Raw genomic sequence first — 27,364 nt, 5'->3', positions numbered from 1 at the left:
TTGCTTGTTTGTTTTCTTTGTTTATATATCTTCCTCAGTGATGACTTGAACAAAACTTTGGAATTCTGCTATTCAGTTTAAATATTTTAGTATTGTCATTCAGTCACATTAGGCTAGAAACAATGAAATTAATGGTATATTGTCAATAGAAGTGTGAGCCATAGTAGTCTGATGCAGATCTAAGGCCTGTGCCTTTTGCCTCAGACAGCGACCGTTGAACACTCATGAGAAAGGTGCAGAAGACCCAGCATAGGGATATTTTTGAGGATTTGGCTTCATGAAGTGTCATGTTCATCTCCAGCAATTAGAGATCTATGTAAGTCTCCAAATAAGTTTCAGTCTCACTTGCAATACTCTTCACTAGTTTAACTCAATCCATTCTTGTTTATTTGCATAAGCATCCAGTTAAGTCTTTCATTTTCTGCCTCAGTATTTTCAAAGAACAAGTCTTACAGTGAAAATATAAACTATATTAAACCTGATGTGTATCACTTCCATTAAATTTGCTGCCTTGAAGTTTAATTGCATGTCACCATGTTAAGGCTTGCAGAAATGAAGTTCTGGTTTCTTGTAATTATTTCACATATTTTTTATCATGCCTTTTTTAATTTCCCCTCTAAAATGTTTCCAGTTATTCCAACTTACTTCCACAAGACAGTGCTTTTTTAAGATCTTTCACCACTCTTGCCACTTTTCTTTTCAGGTCCTTCTAGTTTCCTGATACTTTTTTGAGTCCTAGAAACCAGTACTGCACCACAGTAGTTCAGTTTAGACTGGAAAACCAATTTATATTAGCGTTGTTTTTCCTTATCATGCTCAGCCCTGTTCTTGATACATTTTAATCTCTTCTGTCTTCTCATCATCAGCCACACTGAACAGAGGCCTACAGTAAGTTGTCTTTGTCTCTCCTTTATATCAGTCCCTTGCGAGAAACTTTGTCAAGGCCTACAGAAAGTTCAAATTATGTCTGGTTGATTCTCCTTTGACCACTACAGTATTTTACTGATGTGTTGAAAACATTCTAACAGATGGGTGAGACATCTTCTTCCTTTACAATAAGCTATAATCTCATGAGCATCCAAGTGTTTTATTTTCTTAATTTGCCAGGTACAGATGTAAGATTTATGAATCTTTGATTCCCCAAGTCATCCTAAAGCCTTTTCATAACATATGCAAAACATTTGCTTCTCTCTAACCTTCCAGTACCAGAGTTGTTTTTCAATTAGAGTTTTCATAGCTCAACTGCTTCTTGTTCATAATTTTCAGTCTTGGCGGCTTCCTGCTTTTTAAATGATTGATTCATTCCAGCACCTCTTCAACTGATGGTTCCTCATTTTTATTACCAAAGAGTAGATATCTCCCTAACATCCTCTATTGTGAAGGTTGCTACAAATAAATCTTCTATTTTCCTAGCAACATCCTTCTCTTCCTTAATTGCTGTCTTTATTCTCTGAATTTCCCAGCAGACCTGGTGACTCCTACAAGCTTCTTGCTTTTGATATACTTAAAGGGTTTATTTTAATTTGTTTTTATATTTTTAACTGCTTGATTTCCAGCAGTTACCTTTTCTGTCCAGTTTTTCTTCTTACCTCTTGTCTGTCACAGCTTGTGATTCTTTCCTCATTTCATAACAGCTGTCTTTACAGATTTTCACAGTTCCCACTTAGCTCAAGTACTGTCTGAAATCCTTTCATTTCACTATACTGATTTGCAGCTCATTTTCTTTGGATTTTTTATATTTGTTTTTTGTTTATTTTTCCTCTTCTTTCTACCTCCTCCACATGCACAGTTATCTGTGTAAATATTCTTGGGTTTGGGAGCAATGTGAATGCCACATCTAATGATCCCACTACCTTTAATTTTAATATCAGAGTGTTGGTTGTTGTTTTGGTTTGGTTTGGTTTTTCAGTCGTGACTAATATCCATTTTATTGAATACCTTTCTAAAGTTTTGTGTCATTACATTTGATTTTATATCTTATCTCTTGCTAGATGCACTTAACCTCAATTTTCTGTAATCACTGTGCATATAATTTCAGATATTGTTAATCCTTGGCTTCTTTCTGCTTATTATGATTGAAGTTTAAAGGCACATCTAAGCTGTGCTTTAGTATGGAGCTGTAGCTTATCAGGCTGAGCTAGTTGATTTAAGGCTATCTTATGGTTTCCAAAGTAGCAGTCAATTCACAGAATAGTGTCTTCTCAAGTACATGCTATTTCAAGAAATAACTGCACCTATTGTTCTGAGAAATTATATTTCTTAAGGTTTGGTATTTACAGATTTGATTTGTTTCTAATTGGGTAGTATAAGATCTATCCTATTTTATCATATTATCTTGTTTTTTCCTTTTCAGTACTGCATACAATATCCAAGTTAAGACTTGCATGCTTCAGTACATGCCTTCTTGTGGACCAGGTAATAATCCTTTAGTAATAACCATGCTGATGTACTATTCTTTTCACTTAAATGATTTTTTCACACCATAATTTGTTGAACCTTTTATATAAATTGCAAAATTCATTGCTTAGTCTGGCTTTCTAGAATAGGTTACAATAAGCTACTGCTATTTTCTGTTTATTCATTAATTCTTATTTATTTATTGAATTATTTATTCTGTAGTGTTTTTATGCTACTCCGCTTCCACTGTGATTATAGCATAAGTCCTTCTTCTACTGGAAAGCCTTCTATTTCACTAATTTTTGCTTTTAGGTTGTAATTGCATATAAATATTTACAGTTCTTAATTTTGACCAGATGTCATTCTATGGCATCTTTCCTGAATTTGTGCTTCTTCAACTGAATTTCTCATGAATTGTAGGGAAAATTTACCAGTAACACTGGTAGATGAATTTTTTTTTAGTTTTTCAATCAACTGAATATGGTTTTGGCACTTTATATCTTGTATATTTTATGATTGTCATTTGAAAATAATCTTGCCGCTAGTTCGTGGTTGCATGTACTTTAGTGGGGCGACACTGTAATGTGCTGTTCTGTTGTATGACTATAAAACTAGGAGGAACTCATTGCAGTCCCTACATGTAGACTATATCGTAAGCTTTACCAAATTAATTGGAGAATAGGTATGCAAATATCAAAACAAAAACAGGGCCACCATTTTACTGTTAATTATCTAAATGCACTGAAATCCTCTTTATACGAGGAGGACAAATTTTTAAAAATGCCCTTTCATCTCTGATGTTGTTAATCTACTCTAGAATATTGCCTAGTCATTAATCAAATTGAAATGTGATAAATAATAAAAAAACAACAAAACAGTGTTGTTTTGGATCACTCTGCTAAAAAGTAAGAAATTCAGAGTTAGTGTTTTTCATTTTGCTTATGTACTTTGTGTGTTGAGATCACTAATTCCAAAGGACAGTGTTAAAATACATGGCATTTTCTTGTGTTGCTTTTTTTTTTTTCTTTCTTTTTTTTTCTTCTGCATTAGTAAAAGTGAGGGAATGATAATACTGCCTAGAAGTTAGCTTTCTGCCATTAGTAAAAGTTTAGTGCTTAAAACAGAAAATATAGGTTGTTTGTTCCATACCAAGTTCAGTTGCAATCTCTGTCTAAAATGTTGGTCAAAGTAACAATACATTTATCTATCTATCTACCTATCTATCTATCTATCTATCTATCTATCTATCTATTTATTTATTAACTAAATGTTCAATTGGTTATTAGGAGACTTCGGTTCAAATTCATTTGTTGAAAGTTTGAACCATGCAGTTTTTACTTCCCATAATTGGTTAGGCCAGAAAAAAAGATAGTAGCATTTTGTTAGGCCTAACACAGGTGTCCTTGATTTTTATTATTCCTTTCCGACCCATTTCAGGGTGACTACATTCCGAATATTTACATTATTATGCTGTGTGATTTCATTTTCTCATATATTTAGTATTTCCATGGAAAGGATATGCTTTTGATCACTAGGTCAGGAAACTTTATCCTGAGGTATAAATAGGACAGATTGTGAGCCTATGATACTACAGACCCATGAGTGGCAAGGAAAGACCTGATTATACAGTCTTTTCTAGCAAAAAAACTAAAAAAAACCTAAAAACAAAACAAACAACAACAACAAAAAAAAACTAAACTAAACTAAACAAATAAATAAATAAATAAGGCACCAGGTCACAAATAAAGCTGGAAGGAGCTGAGCTCAAATCAGAAGGGAGGATTCCTTATGCAGCAGGTAAATAGTCTTTGATACTCTTCATGGAGGATGCTGGACAAGTATATTAAAGAGGTAAGCCTGTGATGATGGTGGTAATATTTAGTTGGGGATGTCAATAAGTGTGCAAAATCCTATCCACTTCAGGAATTTCCCTGAGCTGAAAATAATTAGTGGTTGGGAGAATGTTAGGAGAAAATCTTGCTTTGCTTTCAGTCCTCTTTCCATGTTTACTTACAGTCACTACAGAAACAGAAAAGCCTTTAGTTTGTTCTATTATAGCCATTTTGATCTTCACTCTTTTTGGATGTTTTAATTCTAAAAAACTTAATGGAATATTTTCAGACTTCAACGAACCAGATGGAAGCTGCAGCATTTGGGATATCAAAATGTCATGACATCAGTCATTGTATTCCAGCTTGAAAACATTGGCTGAGTGCCTGTAATTTCCTAAAGTGACTGAACATATTTCAAAATTTAAAGATTCAGTCAAGACTCAGGTCAAGTTGATATCAAGGAACAAAAACCTCAAGGACTTTCTTCTCTGTCTGAACTTTTTTGTTCTTGTAAATGTAATAATTAAATTTGAATACAACAAATACTTGGCATTAGCTGCATTTCCCTCAATGTTTTAAAAAGGCAAATGTCCTTTTCTATAATTCCTATTCTCTAATATTTGATTGAATGTAGCAAGGGTTGTTTTCAGCTTAAGGAATGGTTTGAATTTTGGAATAAATGCATATAGGTTAAGAGTGACATTCATCATTACACTGAAAGAAGATACTTTTCTATGTGGTAAAAAGCATTCTTTTGATCAAATCAATCCTTTGGCTGCATGGTGGGCATCCAGTGGAAAAACGTTTCTTGAAACAGTTTGTTCATACATTTATGTATGTGTCATATACACATTTGACATCTTTGACAATTAAAATAATTTCCAAAAAAGAGAAAACACCATACACTAATAGCTGCAGGCATGAATGTCAGGTGCTTCTTAGTGAAATGGATAAGGCTTCTCAAATGACTGTGAATAACTGGTTTTCAGGCCACAAGTCTACAAGGAGGTGGTGTAAAGTTCAACTACTTGTTGAAGACAGATGTGAATGTATGATTCAGAGTTTAAAAAAATATGTAAATATATGTTTCAGGTATTAGTCTTCCAAATTTCTCTTGGCATGCAATTTTGAGAAATAGCTGAGTTTACTTAATATTCTTAAATGTAAAAGTTGAGTCAGAGGGGTGGATCTTGGCTGTAATTCAGCTCATATCAATAGCAGAACATTTTTGAGAATAGAGTCATGCTCTTGGTACGTACTGAGTGCTTGAATTGAAGAGTGAAAGGAAAGAAATATATTTATATTAGCAAAGGGCAGAATATGCTGTGAAAATGTGGTGTTTTACGGTAGAGAGCCACCACAGGTGGTGAAACATGCTTAAACTCCACTATCTAAAGTATGAGAGACTGAATGAAAGCCATTTCTCAAACTCTTATGCATCAAAATGAATATTAACAGTTTGGGGGTTGTTGTTTGTTTTGGTTTGGCTGACTGGTTTATAGAATTTTTTAAAGGTGGGGAACTATACTAACATGGGTAGTAGGGTTGAAATGACAGATGCATAAAGTTAATGTAGCTATCATTGGATCAAACATGGACAATAAATAAAAGGAATTATATCCCAACATACAATATACAGTTTTCATTATACATACCTTGTCTACTGCTATGGGGTTTTCTGTTTTATAAATTTTGGAAATATTCCTGGTCTTCTCCTACCAATAATGTCTGGCTGCACTGAAATCTCCCCTTCCTCCCTTCCTTTCTTCCTCCCTTTCTTCCACATGCCATCCCTTCCTTTCTCTCGCTGTGATATGTACACTTGAATTTTTTATTTCACTATGCTTAACCAGTGAATCCAAGGTCTCTTACTGAAATGTTATAGATAAAAATTGTCAGTGAATGATTAATTGGTATTTCAAAAAATGTTCTCTATGAACGCTGCTGACTGTTATCACAGTAAATTTAAGTAGAGTCACTGAAGTCAGCAGATCTATGCTGATTTAATCAGTATGGAATATAGCCCTTAGAGTAAAAATGATAAAGTCAAGGGAACATATACTTTCAACAGATCCCAAATGCATGGTTAAGAATACAGTCCTTCAGTTCATTTCATGTGTTTTACAGGATATCACCATCACACAGAGAAATTCAGCTTCAGAATTTACTCTGCCTTGGTCTCTATGATGTCATACTTAATCAAGGTGTAAATTAATATTCCACATGAAAATTTGAGTTTCCAACATGTAGGTGTCTGTCATGGAGTGACACTAGATCAATCTGTGTCCATGACAGGGGGGCAGTAGGCCCGTGGGTCCCCCAGCCCCTGAAAATGAGAAGGGAAAAAGGGAAAGGGGTAGGGAGATGGGAGCTGGGCTTAAGGAAACAAACAGAGCAGTGGCAACGATCTAAGGAGGAAAACTTATTTTACTAACTATGATATCTGAATGCAAGATAGTATAATACAATCTAATTGAAACTGAGGCTAACAAATCAAGTAAAATAAGAGAGAGAGAGAGACTTTCCCAAAGACCAAGAAGCCTACTTGAAAATTGAAGGCTCCACGGCTTGGAAGCACACCCACACCTGCTGCCAGGCAGTGAGAGAGCGAGTGATCATCATTGCCGTGATGTACTTTCCTCTTTGATTGGAAAGTCCTCTGGGATGTGTAGTTCTTCCCTCTCTGTGCTCCACATGATGTTATGATGTGGAATAGCAGTAGCAAAAATTACAAAACCGTGACAGAATGATTATCTGATCTCTGATAAATTTAACCTAATCTCAGATATTCCAGTAGTGCCTGTACTAGAACTTGTCTCTTCACTGTACTTTATTTGTTGGTTTAACTGCCTGCATGCACACATAAGATTTCCTATGTGTGTGTCTATAGGAAGAGTATAAGAGTACAAGGCTTTTTGCTCTTTCAAGTTCAGATTTTAATCAGTAATGAATACAAGGGTGTTTTTGCTCACTGAAGCAAACATTCATGTATGTATGAATGTAGGTAGTACCTATATATAATTTGAGAAAAAATATCTATACCTATATATGATGTAGACAAAAAAGAACATTAGCTGAATCTTTTTGTGTCACAAAGAAATTGGGTTATGGATATCTTTATCTCATGAAATCTCATGTAATCAGAAGCTATTCCTCCTCAAAAGCAGGAGGACCATTTACCTGTATTTTATTCATCTATGAAAAAAATTTTGTATTTATAATGCCATGTTTAAAAAGCTTTATTTCTTTGTATTTTAGTATTAGATTTTTATGTGTGCTTTATTTTTTTGTGTACCAGATGAAGCTCTTAAAAGTAAGTAGGTCACCACTCAAAAAGGTAATCATCAAATGTAAATAGTCTCAAACATTTCCTTTGTGCTGCATGTTTAAATGTTACAGACTTAGAAAAAAAAGTCAGTAGTCTTTTTTCAGTTAAATGATTAGATATGATCATATTTCTATTTTATATTCTATTTAAACATGTAAGAGAATCTGAGAAATATTTCATGATGACTACTAAAATATGATATTCAAATAGACTGACAAGAAGCTGATCTAATCTCATCCCTTCTTTTTTTTTTTTTTTTTTTTTAATATTCTTCTCCTTTTTCTCTCTCAGTATATCTAATACAATTCTTTCATCCCATTTACAGAGCCTTTCCTAATCTTTTTTCTTATACAGTTCTTGAACTCATTTTTCTCACACAACCATCTACTTCCATTGTTCAGCATTTCTTCTTATCTGTTTTCCTTCTTTCACTCCTATTCTGTTAGCTTCTTGGAAGCACATATATAAAATCAGAATATTTTCCACATTATTTCAATTTTCTAGTCTATTAATTGTTATTTGTAACCCACGGTATTGATCCAGCTACATGGAAATACAGATAAGATGTGAAGGATATTGTGTATTTAGATAGCAAAACTTTCTAAGCTTACCTAGAAACATTTGGCAATACAGAACAAATTTATTTTGTGACCATTTCTACAAGATGGAGGTGTTTTCTCAGTCTCTTTTTCTGTTCCATTCTTCAGAAAACTGGTCCATCAGTGGGATGTGGGGTGGAATTAATTCATCCAGTTTGGACAGATGGTTTAAATGTAGACAGATGGAAGATGTCTTAAACATAGGCATCTATATCTGAGCTACTTCTTCTCCTGCTGTAGTCAACAAATAGAAACAGGTGCTTCTGTAAAATTTTTCATTTAATATTTCTGTAGACCTCTGCAGTAAGCTTGATTCACATGCTGGTAGCTGCCCTTTTCTCTGTTCATATGCAACTGTCTGAAGTTATATGAAATGGACTTTATTCCACTGTCTCCTATAACAGATAATGGGGCTGGCAAAGGTAATTTGGTGTTTCGCTTTTCGGGACACTCCATCTCTAAGTATGGTGTTGCCTCTAATTTGAAAGCTAGTCTCACCTTTAAAAAAAGATTTTATTCTAGAGAACTGACATTTAAAAAAAACAAACAAACAAAAAAAAACCAACACAATTTAACTGCTCCTTTGAACCTGTACACAAAGCTCTCTGACCTGAGATGAGACAGAGCCACACTGCTGCTCCACACTGCTGTGGCTGATTTATTCCAGCAAGGCAATATTTGGCTGAAAACCATTATTCTATTATTCTGCCCGTGTAGGTGGCTGATGGCAGGATTGGCATGGATTGGCATGGCATAGGCAAGCCCAGTTTCTACTTTGAGAAACTCTAGTGTCTAGTTACAATCTGCCACTGCAGCCCTGAACATAAATTATTAAAAATCTGAAATGTGGATGACTGACAATCAGTTATTTGCTCGGGAAGAGTTGTTATGAATTAAGGCCAGCCTTTACAAACAATCTTGAATTTACGAAGTAAATGGCTTACCTGAAGTCAGGAGACCACATACCAATTCATATGCAGCCTGCTGATGTCTACCCTCCCAACTCCTGCTGTAGAAGGATCTACAGAACTCAATGTCCTTTTTTTGACTTTGAGGATATACTGGGTTCACTCTCCTTTCCACTTGTCCTCATTAATGCAGTTCACTTCAGCCTTCCTCCCCTTTCCTGAGTTACTGTCTTGCAACATGTCTTGACAAGCTTCTTTTAAGTTGCAAACCCTTTGGGGCCAGGGACATGTCCTGTTAGAATTTGAGAAATACTGTAGAAATGTTTTTTACCATGCTGGAATAAGATTTAAATATATTAATGAGATAAAATAAAACTCCACAGTCACATACATGGCCACAGTTGCAAATGTCCATCTGAGAGCAGAACAAACTGATTCTTACAGAATGAGTTACAAAGGTCTGGCCAGCTAACTATTCATTTTATTATCTGTAATAATCTTCACACTATAAATGTAACTGTTAGAAGGTAGAAACTTTGCCATGATTTCTTTTTTATGTTGTTTAAAAGGTTTGGTTTACCATGCAGTGATGGATACCGGTCCAAATGGCTTATTGATCAATTAACTCTTTGTACTGTATCATTCTGAATTTGCCCATTTTTTAAAAAATATCATCTTTATTATGCAAAACTTGTGAGCAATTAGCTTTAATGTGGCTACTGCTAGACAGTTAGAAATAAGAATCTGGATGATGTGACTTGTGAGGTACCAACTGGCATTAATTATAAGATTGAACTTTTGCACTAAAGTCCTACCTCTGTGGTTTTAATATAGAATCCTTATATCTTATAGAAACATATTTTAAAAAATGTTCATATTGATTTTTCTTCCTGTGGACATTGGAATGTTAATTAGAAATGTTTAAAATTCTACTTAGTACAAAGAGATGTGAAAAGAGAGAAGTTTGTAAGTAAGAAATCTAGGCCTTTTTTACAGGCTCAAAATGAAAAATAGTTCATTTATGAATCATGTGCATTTATTTACAATAAAATTGCTAGTACTTATATTATTAAGCTATTTAATAAACCAGAGGAAGAATAAAGCATTTGTGCATGTTGTTGTTTTTACTAGAACATCCAGTACACACAGTCAGTTCAATTTTTTATCAAAAAGAAAATTTTATATTTTTAAATATTTTTGCCAGACTACATTTAAGTATACTTGTTTTGGCACATTAGAGAAAAGCATTTTTCCCATCTTGACTTATTGTTTAGTATGTTGAAGTGGTTGCTCACTTGGTTTTTATTCCACCTAGTTGGCAGTAAGGTAAGCATAAACAAGAGCAAAATCTGAGATTTTGGAATAAATAAATGGCTGTGGAACATAATCCGACTTTTGTATTCTCACAGGTAAATTAGGTGGAGGAATGAGTGAAAAGGGGATTATTTGGCATGAGAAGGATAAAGGAATAGTTCAAGAATATTTCAACTACATAGGGAATGTTGTAGGTAAAGAACCTACAGGAAAGTGAGAAAAGAATCTTAGGCACATGGGAATGGGTTTTTTTTATTTGTGTTCATTTGTGTATTTTTCCCTAAGGAAAATAGTCTTCCCTGTGCTGTTTTCTCAATGGTTAGATGTGTAAATATCTGTAGATAAACCTCACCTTGATTTGCAGCATTACCTGAAGGAAAATACTGAGTTATGTATGGTGTTCTTTGATATGTTTGCTGTAAACTTAGGGCCATATACTGTTGCTACAAATCAATTCAAAAGACTGCTAGAAACCTTTCCTTTGATGATACTGGCTTTCTTCCAGTTTTCATCTTCCCTGGGGACTCGGCAGTCAGAGATCACTTCAGAGTTGAAGCTGGTTGAGTCAGAAGAGTCCTCTCAGTGATTATTTGAATGATGCTGTGAAGAAACAGAGGGCCCAGAGGTGCTGGTCAGAGGGTCTAGGTGGTTCTTTGTCAGTTTAGGCCTGTTGTTTGGCCATGAGTTGTATGAGTGAAGACAGAAAAGTTGCTGCTGCTTATTTTTAAATATGGTCTTTCTTTTTTTCCTCTTTGTTATTGAAATGTATCCATAATATTACATTGAATAATGATTTATTTTTCAACTATAGATTATGAGTATTTTTAAAGATGTCACTGCTGCTATCTTTATTTTAAAGAAACAAATAGATTAAATTATCAGGATCACTAAGGAGGAAGCAATATAATAAGCATGGAGACAGAACTTTTTTTCTTTCTTTATTCTTCAGCCACAGCAGAGAGGGCTATTACTGCCAGATTATGATGCAGAATGAAAAAAAGAAAACAAAACCACAAAACTGGGATATGCTCACAGAAGACATTTTGGAAAATGAAAGTCTTCCATCATGGAAAGGAAATAAATGCCTTGACCTCCATCCACACTAATACACAAGTTTAATTTTATTCATAAGAGTCATTTCTTAGAACTCAATGGGATTATTCATGTGGAGCATAGAGTGAAACAGAGATTGAAATGTATGTGGTATGAGAATTTGTTGTGGATTAGCATTATCAGAACATTATCAGAATTGTTGTTTTGTTTTTTTTTTTTTTCCCCTGAGCCCATACTCGACATTTAATTGTGATTTAGTTTGTTATTGGCTATCCTTCATAAAGAACTGTTGCAAGATAACAGGACATCTTCTGAACTAGATGCAATTTGATCTGAAACAGATAATATCAAGCAAAGTGAGATGGGAAATAATATGCACTATGAAAATCCATTGATATTGGAAAGTTGCAGCTTACAGTTAATGCACGCAAGACATGAAAACCTTTACTGGCCTCTATATAGAGAATACATTTTAGCTAAAGTACAGCAGTACTTACTTAGCCTTTATGCAGAGGTATCATTCGTGTCTTTTTGCTATTTTTTTTTTTTTTCTAATTACTATGTCAGTATACTCAAACCATTTTTTCAAAGTAAAATCATGTTTATCTGAACTTACATTTGGAAAGATCATGTGTAAGTTGTGTAAAATGGGAAGTTTTAAGGGAACACCACCTCGTATAGGGCTATTGAAAAGCCCATAGAAATATAAAATTGCAACATCCATATGCAATTAAATCAACATAAACTAAACTAACAGGTCGATTCAAACTGTTGATTAATTTTGTAAATAATTTTTCCCTAATTTTAGATATCTGCTGTGATCTGTAGTGAATATGAAAGATGCTTTCACAGGACACACACTTCAGCAGCGTTTGAGGGAATTAGGCATATTTGAGGTGATAAGAACTGATGGAAGTCACTCAGTGCTTTGTCTATCGGGTTATCTTACTGATAAAATATCTATAGTAATGAAGATTTGTAGAACTGGTTTTGAGAGGATGTTGACTGGGATTTCATTAGCCTCTCTTTTTATTACTGACTTTAGAATCACGCCTAGGACAGATGTGAAATTACTATATCTTAATGAATGCATCTAAAATACTATGAAAATTTATTGGCAGTTGTATTTTATTTTGGCATTTTCTATTATTTTTGTTTTATTTGATCAGACTGCCTTGGTCACTTAGATCTATTTGCTTTATATCTGTGGTGAGTAATGAACAGTCCCTGTAGTATTATCTTGATTAACTTAATAGCAAGCTATGTGCAAAATAAGCAAAAAAATAACTAAATAACTAAACAAAGTGCACAATCCATCCCTGTCAGCATTCCTAAGGCACAAGTGAAGGACAGTACTGTAATTTCTTAGCGTCAGCGCTTCTGGTTTTGACAAGGTGCAAACTTTGGTTTGACAGAGATAGTCTTCAAAGAGATAAAACAGTTAGCAAATGTCTTTATTTGTTCTGATTTCTGGGAAAGCGACGGTTAGGTGTTATGAATTGCTTGGGGAGACAGGCTGACAGGAAGATAAAAGGAGAATGCTCCAGGAGACGAAAGATGGAGGCCTTCATCCATTCTGAGAATAACACCATCCTACAGAAGCTTAAAGTGTTTGCAATGAATTAGAGGCAATTTTAACTAAACTATTCAAATCTATTTTTTCCTGCACGCCAGTGTAATCCACTGCTGTAGCAAAAGCAGTGTTTGGTGGTTTAGCATTTGAGAGTGTCCTGCATGTATAAGTATTGGCAGGACACTGTGTAGGCAAAGTCTTCATAATAGCTGTTAATAGTTCCCAGGTTACTTTTACAAAGCAAGCAAATATTTGATGTTTTCAAACAACACGATAATGACGCGTTTGTGTTAGGACGTAGATGAACAGAGAAGACAGTAATCACCCTAGTTGACACCAGGCAAATTTGGGTGTCTGGTGTCACCCATGTTCATTCTTTTATCCTATCTAACATTTCTGTCTACTGTGGGATGTAGCACCTCCCCAGGCACTCTTGTGCATTAACTACAGTGGCAGCCCAGGCAAACAGCTTGGATCAGTGTTGTAGATGGTTTAAATGAGGTGAGATTAACCATGCCTGAAATTTGTCAGTTCTCCTTTTACCAGGCTCTCCACTCTGTTTTTTGTACGTACCAGCATATAATGTCTCAATATAACGTACAGACTTCAGTTCACATATGTGTGTTTTTATGAACACATACGTAAGCAAATTTGTTTGCCAGGTTTTCTAAGAATGTGATTCAATCTTTAAAGTGCAACTATTATACATGGTATATGTCATCTGGATATATGGGAACTTGAAAAGTGAGGTATCACCTCAGTCCTTTTCCAAACAATTTCAGAATTCTGTCAGCGAGTGGTTTAGCATTTCCCCAAATAGCAGCCTTCTCTGTGTTGGATCAGTCGTTAACTGCTACTCACCGATGAAACAAAAATATGTTGCCTGTTCGTACAAATAGTTATCTGTATCTCTAATTAACTTAGACTGTGTTAAACACAATCTGTTTTCCACAGCTCAGTGCATAGGTAAAAATATACAGCTCTAAATTAAATATACAGGTAAAACAAACAAACAAGCAAAAACAACAAACAAACAAACAAACAAAAACAATACAGGTAAAAATATTTATGGACCACATATTAAAAAACCTAACTTTTCCCCTTGCTCTTATTCTAACTGCGATAGAATGCACTCTTGAGGAGGTGAGCACTATTCTTATTTTCCTGACTGCTGATTGTTAATTCTGATAACACAAAGATTTAAGAGCAGGAGGAGTGAAGCCTCCTGCTTACCACCTAGCTGACTTAGACACAATTAAGATGAGCAGTATGTTAATCGAGACTAAATAATCCCTCTCTTAAATTGGCAAAGCATTATTACCTTTTCTATGAAAAATAAAATTGAAAAAAAAAAAAAATCAGCATAATGTTGATACATAATTTACATTAGATGTTTTCATCTCAATTTTTGCTTGTTTTAATCAAGTTATGCATTATATTCAAGGCTTTAAGTTAAAAGCATAGTAGGTATGGCTCCAAACTCAACTGCCTAAGTGGAGAGCAGGGGGTCTAGAAGTGTAGGTAGCTGCAGGCAATGAATTTTTCACTCTTAGGGAAAAAGCACACATGCTCCTCTAAGAGGCAGAACTTCTGAGTCTTAGTTCCTGTTGAGTTCTAAGCTCATCAGGACCTTCCAGAGGCAATGTGTTTCCCATCTCTGTAGGATTAATCATCCTTCAGGTAGGAGCAAGATGAAAATACATGAATGAATATTTTTCCAGATGAAGAGAAAAAACAGTGTAGTAATGACTTGCAGAACAAACTCTATAACCATGAAGTAGTTGTAGAGCAGGGACATTTTATTCAGCTGGCCAGATGCAGGGGGCCTAGCCTGCACACAGAAAGCAGGTAAACATCCTTATTTATAGAGGGAATATGTGGATATTCAAGGTACAAGAAGTGGTCATTACCATTAATTCTAGAAATTCATTACAATATTCCACGCCAATTCTATGCCTCAAACTCCACCACATATTGTTCTCATTGTTTATGCTCAACTACTATTTCAATTTTAACAATATAACAGATTAGCCCTTTATTCAGTAAAGCACCTGTAACATTAATATAAGCAACCATAAACAACATATTTTATACTTCCAGGTTTCATTGATTTGACAGTGAATTCACAAACTATCCTAATGTTTGACATTCTTGATTTCTGATGAAAAAAAACAAACAACAAATTCAATTCATCCTTTCTAACCCAGCAATCCACTGAGGCTTCACTGTGTGTCTGTTCTTTGGAGTTTTGATTTCAGCTGCAGCTTCTCCAGTCTCACTTCTCAACAACCTTCTTCCTGCTTAGGGTGTCACTTTCCTAAGCAGGGAGAAGTCTCCTCCAGTTTCTTGGTCATGCCCTTAGTGTATGAGGAGCTCATCAGATAATGTTGAATCTTTGCTTCCCAGAGATGGTCAATAGTGTGACTTTTAAAATAAAGATAATACAGAAAATTGGGTCTCCTAAAAAATGCAACATACTTCTGTGCAGTATCTTAGCTTTACTGCATCCTGGTCTAGTGGTTGGTGACCTTGCAAATAGCAGAGGGGCTGAATCTAGATGATCATTATGGTCCTTTTCAACCCAGGCCATTCTATGATACTGGAAAACATATATTACTATTAACCAGGTGTTGCTAGTTTTTATGTTTTGCTAAGTTTTAATGTTGTATGAACAATATTTCAGTATGCTTGAAGGTTCTTTAATGAACTTTCAGATATCAGATACCAGGACCAATAGGTTTAAGTCCTTAGTCATTTCAGACTCATGCATTTAATTGGATACAGTGAATATAATTTGATTTATTATTGGTGAGCTTTTAACATAAATCTTTAAGAATAAGAACTGAAGGTTTAGTACAGGTTACTGTTTTGTGATTTTTGATATCAGATTTCCTTTTTTTTAAATTCCTCTAATTTGAGAAATTAAGTATGCCTTTTTTGTTTGCTAAAGTGTTTTGATGAATCTTAATATACTTTGTTTTTAAATTGAAATAATAAATTCCTTGCTACTGGTAAGGGAAGTGTTTATTTCCTACATATTCCACATAGTTTTGCATCTGTGGCTGCTCAGATGTGGAAGAGTTTACAGAATCCTTTCAAAATGAGCTGGGAGCCCAGTCACATCTATAACCTGATTCTGAAGCTCTGATCTGCAGAAAACCCAGCATGTTAGAAGTGTCAACAGAGCTGCTGCTCTTGTGACTTTCCCATCATGGAAAGTTGTAGTTAATTCAAACACCTGAATATTTTACCTGTTGCAGAGTATCTTCTTCCAAGTCTGCAACCAACAAATTGGAAAATATTTTTCTGGACATTTTTACAGCAAATTCTTCTACATCAATTCTCAAAACACTGGAGACAATATCATTTAGACAGATAAGAAGGAAAAAAAATGATGCTTAGTCTCTGAAGAATATGATCTTAAGTGCTGCTCTTTCACTTTTCCTTTCCCTTTCTTGGCCCAGTACCGGCCTCCCTCATTTTGTAGATGATTTTGGTGTTTTTTTTTCCCTTTCCCTTTCCCTTTCCCTTTCCCTTTCCCTTTCCCTTTCCCTTTCCCTTTCCTTTTCCCTTTTCTCTTTCTTTTTCTCTTTCCCTTTTCTCCACTTCCCCTTAATAAATGCACACAAATCCTTAAAATATTTTTTTAAAAACAAACAAACAAACAAACAAACAAACTTGTACTGTGTTTCTTTAAAAATTATGCATTTCTGAATTAAATGGTTGTCTATCAGTTTCCAAGAGGGGTATATGCTTTAAAAAATGTCAGCTAGATGTCTTGTTCTATGCAAAACAGAATAGATGTTCTAGACTCAATTTTTAATCTCTGGTACCACAGACTAGCATGTAACTATGATTAGTATTGTATCTGTAATAAATAATGCCAAGTGTAGACTACAGGGATTAAATAGGTCTGTCAGTGCATTTTTACTAGACAATTTAACACATAAAACACTTGCCTGTATGTTTCCTCCCAGCGTTTGAATTGTTGCAACTAGGAGATGCATAGTAATTCAGCAGTACAGTTAACCAGCTCCACCTGTTAAAGGCCATTTTATTTACACACACTTTACACTATCTTAATCCATGTCAAGAAATCAAGAGCATATTATTAATATGTAATTAATAACTTAAACTAAATTCCATTGGAAGTATTTATTATTTAGAAATTCTTAAATGTTAATATGGCAAATATCCATATTTTATCTGTTACTGATGAAGAAATAATTACATTCATGGTTCATTGTAATCCATTCATTGATTCACAGATCCCAGAGACAAATCCGCATAATTTCCCCGAGGCTGTGCATTTCTGTATCTGATTAAGTTAAAAAAATCATTTAAAAAATATAAAAATCCTTCTGTTGCCAGACAGATCCCTATGGCTACACACCTCAGAAGTCTCTGAAGCATTTTGTTATTCTAAGCTAAGCTGGCAGTAATTTACACTCAATAAATTTGTTCCAGATCCGCCCATTTCAGATGCTATCACAAAGACAAGATTTTATGTGAAATTCTCTTACCTTTAGTCAAAGTGTATTCCTTTTAAGAGATTTGCCATCACAAATGCAGATGATACGGAGATAAAAAGATTCTCTTGCTCTCCAAAGCATGACAGAATCTAATGGATCAACAGTTTGTACTTAAGGTGTTTTGCCAAAAGCGAATCAATCCAAATCAAACCATCCTTTTTCCATTATAATTATTTTACTTTTTTTTTAAAGAAAGTTCTATATCTGTAGCAAAATCATGGCATATATCATTCATAATGTATTAATGGGTTTTCTATTTGATGCAGAAAATAAAGTCTCTGTAGAGGGATAGTAATTTATGATTTGTAACAGTCTAGGTTTTAACTGAAATAATTATTTTCCTTATAGTGGATAGTATTATCCTGTGTCTTGGATTTAATAAATTTAAACAATATTGATAACACACTGATGCATTGCAACACAGGTGTCACAGGTGTCAGTTTTTTCTGAGAAGTGCTTTCATGAAGTCAAGAACTTTTCTGCTTCTTGCACTGCTCTGCCAGCGAGGAGCCAGCAGTGCACAAGAAGCTGGATGGAAATGCAGCCAGGATGGATGACCTAAACTGGCCACAGGGATATTCCATACCATGTGGCATCATGCTGAGTAATAAAATGTGGGAGGGTATTGACCAGGGCAGGGACTGTCTCAGTATTGGTCTGTGGGTAGTGAGCAACTGTGTTTAACTCATTCTGTAAATTCTTTTTATTATTGTTGTTATTATTTTCCCTTCAGTTTCTGTCCTATCAAATTGTGTTTCTCTAAACCCTTGGGTTTTGCCTTTTTCCACTTCTCTCTCCCAGCCCATTGTTAATGTTGAGAGTAAGTGAAGGGTTGTGTGGTGGATTATACAGCAGTCCTTTTGGCAGCTACCATACATAGGGTCCAAAGAGCTGACCTAGCAACACATCTGACCAGAGTGTGTTAAAACAAAATCACTAGAGAAACTATATTAGTTTAATAGTTCCTGGTCACAATATTAATTTATTCATTCACTGTGTGGTTTTATTTGCTTTCAAGGTTGGTTTTCTTAATTCATTTCTTGTTTATCTTCTCTGGGGGCTGGCCTGAGTTTGTTTACAGTTTTGCCAGTTTGTGTATACTATATAAATAGCATACATTCATTTCACACCAACTGATCTTAATCCGGCCTTTGTACTAGGAACAACCATCATCTCACACTTCAGGAAACACTGTGGGAACTACTACCGAGTCCACTCTTTATTCACAGTGAGCTAAAATAGGTTTTGAATTTTCTTGGGATGTTCAGATTATCATGATCTTATAGCTGTGTTTGGTGAGGTGTTGGACCTCTATGGTCCACTCCAGCCTAAGCCATGTCATGATTTTGTGAATCTGTATCTCCTGCAGTTGTTTACAGTTTTGCCTAAGGTAAAAAACTATTAAAAAAAACATATGCCATGAGGCAGATGGTTGAAAATGGCAAGGTGTGTGGGAGGATATGAGAAAGTAGCTATCATGACCATCACCTCCCATGGTTTTGGAATTCGTCTGTGAACAACTGCAAAGTATGAAAGAAAAAATGGTAGAATGTTTTTAAAAGTTATACCCTGGTTCTAGCCTGATACAGCTTACCACACTCTACTGAGGTCTGACCAGGACCTATGAAACAATATTTGACACTATTCAGCACCCACAGAGGGAAGAAATGTCCCTGGATCTGATCCAATTCTTGTGATAGGTCTTGCAGCTTCCACAACTCCGGCAACAGACCCTGCAGCTATCATAGAATCACTGAATCATTTCAGTTGGAAGGGACCTTTATGGATCATCTTCTCCAACTCTCCTGCAGTGAACACCTGCAGCTAGATAGTTTGCTCAGAGATGCATCCAGCCTGACTTTTAATGCATCCAGGAACTGTGCATCCACCGTACATCCTTGGGCAACCTGTTTCAGTGCTTCAGTACCCTCATAGTAAAAAGCTTCTTCCTTACCTCTAATCTGAATCTCCTTTCTTCTAGTTTGAAGCCATTTCTCCTTGTCCTATCATAAGAGACTTTTCTAAAGACTCCATACCATTTTTTCTTATAGCCCCCTTTTAGATCCTGAAAGACCACTAGTAGTTCTCACTGGAACCTTCCCTTCTCCAGGCTGAACAGCCCCAGCTCTCTTGGCCAGTCCTCACAGGGGAGATGTTCTATCCCTCGTATTATTATTGTGGCCCTCCTCTTGATACACTCAAACAGGTTCATGTCTCTCCTTTGCTGAAGACTCTACATCTGGACACAGTACTCTTAGTGAGGCCTCACCAGCGCAGAGCAGGATTACCTCCCTTGACCTGCTGAAAATGCTTCTTTTGATACAGCCTGGGAAATGGTTGGCTTTCTGGGCTGTGAGGGCACACTGCTAGCTTGTGTCCACCTTGCCATCCACCCTCAGGTTCTTTTTGGCTGGGCTATTCTCAATCCTTTAATCTCCCCACTTGTACTGATAGTGGGCATTGCAGCGACCTAGGCACAAGACCTTGATCTTGTGTTTGATGAACCTCATAAGGCTCTCGTGTTCTCACTGCTCAAGCCTGATGGCATCCTATTTCTCAGGCACGTCAACAGGACCACACAGTTTGGTGCTATCCACAAACTTGCAGAGAATATACTTGAGCCTGCTGTCAGTGTCATTGATGAAGATACTGAAGAACATCCATTCAAGTACTTGCTCTTGGGGGACACTACTTGTCAGTGATCCCCATTGAGACATTGAGGCATTGACCGCCAATCTCTGAGTATGATCTTGCAATCAGTTTTTCATTCATCAAATAGTCTACTCATCAAATTCTTACCTCTTAAACTTAGGGAGAAGGATGCTGTGGGGAACCATGTCAAAGGCCTTACTGAAGTCCAGATAGATGACACCAGTGACTCTTCCCCTGTTCAGTGGTGCAGTGACACCACCATGAAAGACCACTAGGTCAGTTAGGTAGGATTTGCCCATGACAAATCCACGTTGGTTCACCCATATCACTTGCTCATCTTCCATGCACCTTGGCATAGCTTCCAGGTGGATCTGCTCCATGATCTTTCCCAGAACAGAGGTGAGGCTGACAAGTCAATAATTCCCTATGTCACCCTTTCTAACTTCTTAACAATGAGCATGGCATTATCTTTTTTCCTGTCACTAGGAAGTCCACCTGACTGCTATGACTTTTCAGATATTGTTGGCTTGGTGACTACATCAGCAACTACCCTCACAACTCTGGAATGCATCTCCTCAGAGCCAATAGACTCATGGATGTTGAGATTCCTGAGGTGGTTGGGAACCTGATCTTTTTTTTACAGGGGGAAAGATCCCCAAGCTTCTGACCTATCTGTTCAAGGTGCTGTGTGAAGAACAGTTGCCAGTGAAGACTGAGGCAAAAAATCAGTCTTCTCCTTGTCTGTTATTACCAGTCTGCCTGAATTGCTCACTAGTGGGGATATACCTCCTTGCACTTCTCTTTTCTGACTGATATACGTGTAGCCTGTAGAAGCTTTTCTTATTTTTCTTTGAGCTCTTTGCCAAGTCCAGTTCCAACTGGAACTTGGCCTTCCTGACCCCATCCTTACTCAACCTAGCAGCATTCCAATAATATTCCCAGAGTACCTATCCCTACTTCCACACTTTGTGCACTTTCTTCTTGCTCTCAGTTTGACCAGCAGGTCCTGGTTCAGGACCTGTCTCTTGCTTTCCTTTCCACACATCCTACACCTGTGAATGGAGAGCTCCTGCTCACTAAGTAAAGCTACCCTAAAGATCTTCCAGATCTGCTCCTCTCCCTTGCCCTCAAGAACAGTTTCCCAAGTTTATGAGTAATGCCCTAAGGAACTGGAATTTGGCTTTCCTAAAATTTAGCATCCTGATTTTATTCCTTATCTATTCCATATCTCTCAGTAGTGTAAATTCTGCCACTGCATGACTTGCTGACTCAATCCCTGTGACAAGCCATGCAGCTGAACCAGAAAACCAACCCATGCCACTCAGTCATCCCTATATTCAAGAAGAAACAATTGGATGTGGAAGTCAGCTTGTTTAGTAAGAGAAGAAACTTCTGCTAGGAAGGGAAAGGAGGAAGAAGAGGACAAGGAAAGCTACTCCAAAGCCAGGCCATCACAGGAATAGAAGGAAGTGGCACACATGATAAAAAAAAGGGAGTAACCACTTGAGACCTATCCATGAATGAGATGAAAGATATATGGGAAAACAACGACAACAACAAAAAAACTTCATCCAATGTTCAGGCAATCATATTCTCACCTGGCTGCTTTGATGTTGAGATAATGGAGTTGATGGCCTAGAGTTAGAAGGCAGTGAAACCAGGCAGCTGGGATCCCTATCTAGGGAAGGAGACACTGACAAAACAATTGGAAAAGGGACACAAGGCCTCAGGTGACTCCTACCAGGCATGAGGGAAACATAAAAATTAGATTTTATAACAATGAAGCCTTGGGTATGAAGAACTAGTCCGATGTATTGTTCCAAGTTCTTTGTGTCGTGGGTTAGCCTAAAATCTACCTGCACCCAAGACAGGGGGGCAGTCGGCCCGCAGGCCGCTGGCCCAGAAGGAAAAGAAAAACAGGGAAAAGGAAATAAATACAGCGGCAATGATCTAAGGAGGCACACTATTTTACTAAATACTATATCAAAATACAGAATAGCACAATATAATACAATATAATTGGAATTAAGGCTAACGAATCAAGTAAAATAAGAGAGAGTGAGTCCCGAAACCGAGAGGCCTACTGTAACTCTAGGCAAAACGGCTGGAACGCTCCCACACGCTCCCCCCTGGCTGGCAGGATCCAAGAGAGCGAGTCCAGCACTGAAGTGAGATTATATAGTCCTGGTCATATGACTGACCGTGGTGCTCCCTGGGACATGTAGTCTTCCTTCTGTGAGCAGCAGATTCGTCAAAATTATCTATGCTTAACATGATGTTATGATGTGGAATACTGATAGCAAAATTACAAAATTGCAAAACCATGACACTTTGTTACATTCCAGCTTTATTCAGAATAATGACTTGTTACAAATTGATTAATTTAATCCAGCTATTCACTGTCTTCTTTTTAAGGCAGTTGCAGAGAAGGACAGCTTGACCGTCTGCAAACAAAATTTATAGATAGATATGAAAGTGTGAAATCAGGAAAATGGAATTTAGACTTAAAGACGTGAAATAGGTTTCTCATGATGCTATCAATTAGACTGGAAACATTAAAACAAAAAAAAATAGAAGCACTGAAACAAAAAATGAAAATAATTTATAAGGTACAGCTAAGCACTGTAAAAAAAAAGGATATTATAAATAATGTAATAGTTCTTTTTATTTCTGTCTTCACTAGCATTGTGATTATGAATGGTCATCATTTTAAGAGAAAGGAGGGAAAATGTGCTTTGTTTTAATGACAGTGATATTTCTGTGTGTGTGTATATACGTCTGAGAAAAAATTGCTGCTGTGAAGTTGCCTTTATCTTTATATATCTTATTATTTGAAGGAAGTGCAGGAAGGAAAAACTCCATACTTTCAGTGAAAACGCATTATAGATGTCCATGGACACCAGCTGCATGGTCTCCAGATGAACTTACAGTTGCAGGATGAGGTCAAAAATGTCTAGTAACCTCTGGTACAAGCATCCTTTGTGACCTAAAATCAATGAAGTACTGGAAATAACAAAGATGTCCCTTGCCTCTCTCCCTTTCTATCAGTTGGGGGAAACTGGTAGTGTCTTTATTACTTCCATTAGCTTTGTGACACTTGAGAAAATTGTTTTTCACAGTGTGAAGTGAATTTAATGTACTAATATCTGTTCCTTTGACTTCTATTGTTAACAATTTGTTTTAATTCCAAAAAAAAATTGAAAATATGCAAGATATAACATTATTCATATATATCAATATTTATGGACTTTATTTCCTTAATCTAAGTCAATGTAAATGAACTTTGCACCATTTTGCTAGTTACTGGCAATGGTATGTTTGTAAAAGCTTTTACTCTTTTCTCTCACAGCAGGTTGATAAGATTCATGACTAGAGTATAATATTTTTGCCCTCTTTTTGCACTTGAAAGGTATTAATTTGCATTTGTATTTATCTTTCTGTTCATATCACAGCTTTACAGCTAGACTGTTATTTGTCAAAGTGCTTCTTTATGGTGTTCCTCAGAAATATATCAGTTGTAATAGACATATTGTTCTGTAAGACCCCTTTTGTCTCAAGGAAAATTGATCTCACTGCTTCTTTAAGCATATGTGCATATCCGTAGTTGTCTGAAGATATTAGGTAGAGTAACAGGTAAAACATAAAAAATTCTCCATTCTATATTTGTGTGTGCAAAGAATATAAAAATTATGTTTACTTACATGTTTCTATTTTAGTTTTCACTTCAAGATGGTTCTGAAGGCCAGAAAATAACTCTTTGTTATTGTGGTGGTGGTTGAAAAGGCATTTAAAACCATGTGCTTATTGCTTTTGCTGCATTATATGAAAATAAATAAATAACATACAAAAGCATAATCTGAATCAAAACAATATTCAAATAGAAATGAAGCATTTGTTATCTGACAGAAAGTGGTAATACATTTATTGTTGTTCTTGTTCTTAAGTACTGAAGATTTAATACAGACTTACAGGGAATAAAACCAGATGTTGCAAAGTTTGATTAGTGAAAAAGAAAAGAAACCACACAAACAGGGTCAGTTGCTGAAACTTCTCGTTCATGATGGTATCAGATCATTCTGTTGTATGTTACTTACATGAATTCTTCTGGACATTCAGTAAGAATAAGTGCTATTTTTAGTTTTATAGATCAGATTGGTTGTTTCCAAATAGTAAAATATACAAGCTCTCTTAGGCAGTACCATATGCCTTGTACCCAGCAGAAAAGTACTTTAATTAAACATTACAGCATTGTCATTAGTACCAGGTGATTTCAAGTTATTAGCATCCTGAGAACTTGTAGGAGATAATTATGTTGAATTATTGTAGCAACAATGTAGCAAAATTTACCATGAGGCCTTACCACCTAAATCACTTTAAAAAAAGGTTTTGTTTTATGGGAGATAAATCTTCACTCACTAACATAAGCATATACTCACAATAAGCACCAGCATGGATTTGTACCAAGTATTTTGCCCAACCTTCAAGGATCATGTATGTGCCCAGGTGGGCTGGCCAGGATTTATTCTTGTGGATGTAGAGGTTGAGAGATGCTGTGTTTTGAACTGGTATCATGCTTTGTGGCTTCTTCCTATGTAACTTGCCATGATGGCTTTGGATGTACATTTTATGTCTCTTTGGAACTGACCTTAGCTGGTATTTTTTGTTGTTGCTCCTGTGTTCTTATACTTTAGTATTCAAAAGGTTTTACTGAGCAGATCAGATATATGATGTATTCTAAAAAGAGCTGAAGTTGAAAGAGAATGTTTAAAATGAAACAAATTAGATCTACCTGTAATGTCATCTCTTGCAACAAATACTACTGACCAGATATGATTTATAATGCTCTGCAGAAAAATTCTGTATTAGTAGCAGTCATTTCAAAATCCGCCATTCACTGTGAGATTAAAACAAAAAGCCTAGATGACAGTCTATGCAGCAGTGTGTAACAATTTCTTTTCTCACTCAAGACCAAAATGTCCTTGATGAACTTACGATGTGAGTATGGTCAGAGCAGTTTCTTTCCTCAATCCTGTAAAATCAGAGTTGCAATGAAATACAGAAAAGATAAGAAACTTCAAATACAATTGTAAAAAGGCATTTTCCTATAATGACTCAGTAGTTCTGAGACGTTTACATAAGCTCAAGCATCTTCAAGCTGCATCTTGTATGCCCTATTTTGTGAGGGTGTTATGTCTATGTTTTTCTCTCTTTTATCATTAATATTATAATTATGTGCATAATTATAATTAGAAGTTTGATTAAAGAAAAAACATAATGCTAAAAATATATTCAAATGAAATAAAAGAAAATAAGCCTTTGAGGTTTGTGGTTCGCTTTTTTTTCTCTGCAATTATAATGGATAAATTGAATGGTATACACACATTTATTTATTTAGAAAAGGCTTTACAGAACCAACAGAAATATACATATATGCATAGGTGTACACATGTATTCTTTTATGATACAATTTTCCATAATTCTGCCAGCTTGTCTGAGTGCACACTGTGATGCATAATGAAGAGATGAATTAGCAAATGTTAATTGACTGAGAAACAACATATTTTTGTGCCTATTGTGGTTTAACCTGGCAGACAGCTGAGCAGCACACAGTCATTTGCTCATTACCCCACCTCCCAAGTGAGATGGGGAGAGAATTAATAGAAAAGTAGAGCTCATGGGTTGAAATAAAAACTACTTACCAAGAAAAAGAAACAGGAACACAGATAATAGCTATGTTAGCTATGTAAGGGAGCTATATTAATTTATTTTACTTTATATTTATTGCAGTTTTAAATCAAATTCATTGTTTCTAAAAGTTAGTGAAACTCTTAAAAATTTTGGTATTCTACCCTCAAATTTTTATAATGAAGTGAAATCCAAATTATGGATTGTACTAATTTTATTGTTGTTTTAATTAAAAAAAAAAAAAAAAAAAAAAAAAGTTTAATGGAAAATTCACCTTTGATGATGATTTTGATGATTAAATGAATTAAGTCTTTGTCTGAATTTTACAGTATAAAGGCAGAGCAGTATACCCTGCCTATTTCAAAAAATGTTGTGAATGTCTTTGTTCTTTGGTGAGATTTAAGGTGAAGACTTTTCATTATATGCTCAAAAATGTCCTCACATCATCTTACAGTCTTATTGCATGCAAATAATACAGTTCTTCTATCTTTTCCTCAAGGTCTCCAAGTGCTACAGAAGTGCACTTAAAAAAAGTGATTTGTTTTTGTTTTTTTTTTTCTTTAATATGATTTGTCCTAAATATTTTTTTCTGGAATTGGCACATTGAATTCACTATCATCAAAGCTAAATTTGTCATTGATTTCTGTGCTGAAATGTCAGTCTCTATAATATAAATGTGTATATATATGTGTATATATATATTTACACATTTTTTTAATACATTTATATATACATACATTTATATGTACATATATACACAGCATAATGTGCATAAGAACTTATTCATGGTAAGAGTGACAGAGCACTGGAACGGGCTGCCCAGAGAGGCTGTGAAGTCTCATTCTCTGGAGATGTTCAAGGTCCACCTGAACACCTACAAGTGCAACCTGGTCTGGGGAGCCTGCTTTGGCAGGGGTGTTGGACTTGATGTTCTCTAGATATCCCTTTCAACACCTACTGTGATTCTGTGATTCTCTGCATTTTTTCTTTCCATAATTTTTAAGAAATAATGTTTTGACTTCTCAGCATTGTTATTCTGAACTCCAATCCCTTCTGCAAGGATGTAACTCAGATAATTGCAATAGGACTGGAAGTACAATGGAATTATTATAATGAATCTGTTCATGTCAATCACCAGTGGCATTAGTAAAGGAGAAAAAGACATAAGGCATGCTCAGGTTGCATACATACACAAAGGAGTAAACTATGGAGAAAGTTGGAGAGAGTTTGTGTTAAATTATGATACTGATGATGAACAGAGTCAGACTTGCCCTGGAGATGTTAGAAAATATGTTGAAAAAGATGTCTTGCAATTTCTCATTTACCAAATTGGTTTCTAAAATGTGCATAAATTAAAATATTTCACAGAACTATCTGTTTATTGCTCTTCATTATTCCATGAAGGGCAGAATGGAATTATAGTTTACAAGTTAAAAGTACTGTGCTTTCAGCATGAAAGCTTGCAACTATATGTGGTAAGAGAGAAGTTTC

The 27,364-nt window shown here is 35.6% G+C and overlaps 1 long non-coding RNA gene across 1 annotated transcript in view; it reads left to right on the top strand.

Annotated features, from left to right (window-relative positions):
• Positions 1 to 27,364, top strand: part of LOC140250209 (uncharacterized) — a 72,835-nt gene that overhangs the window by 4,232 nt on the left and 41,239 nt on the right. Inside the window, exon 2 of the long non-coding RNA XR_011903121.1 lies at positions 2,354 to 2,415. This is a non-coding gene — a long non-coding RNA (uncharacterized lncRNA). The remainder of the gene's footprint in view (positions 1 to 2,353; positions 2,416 to 27,364) is intronic.

This window comes from Excalfactoria chinensis, chromosome 3, assembly GCF_039878825.1.
Source record: "Excalfactoria chinensis isolate bCotChi1 chromosome 3, bCotChi1.hap2, whole genome shotgun sequence".
Classification (NCBI taxonomy): Eukaryota; Metazoa; Chordata; class Aves; order Galliformes; family Phasianidae; genus Excalfactoria; species Excalfactoria chinensis.
This window is presented reverse-complemented; position numbering and strand designations above follow the sequence as displayed.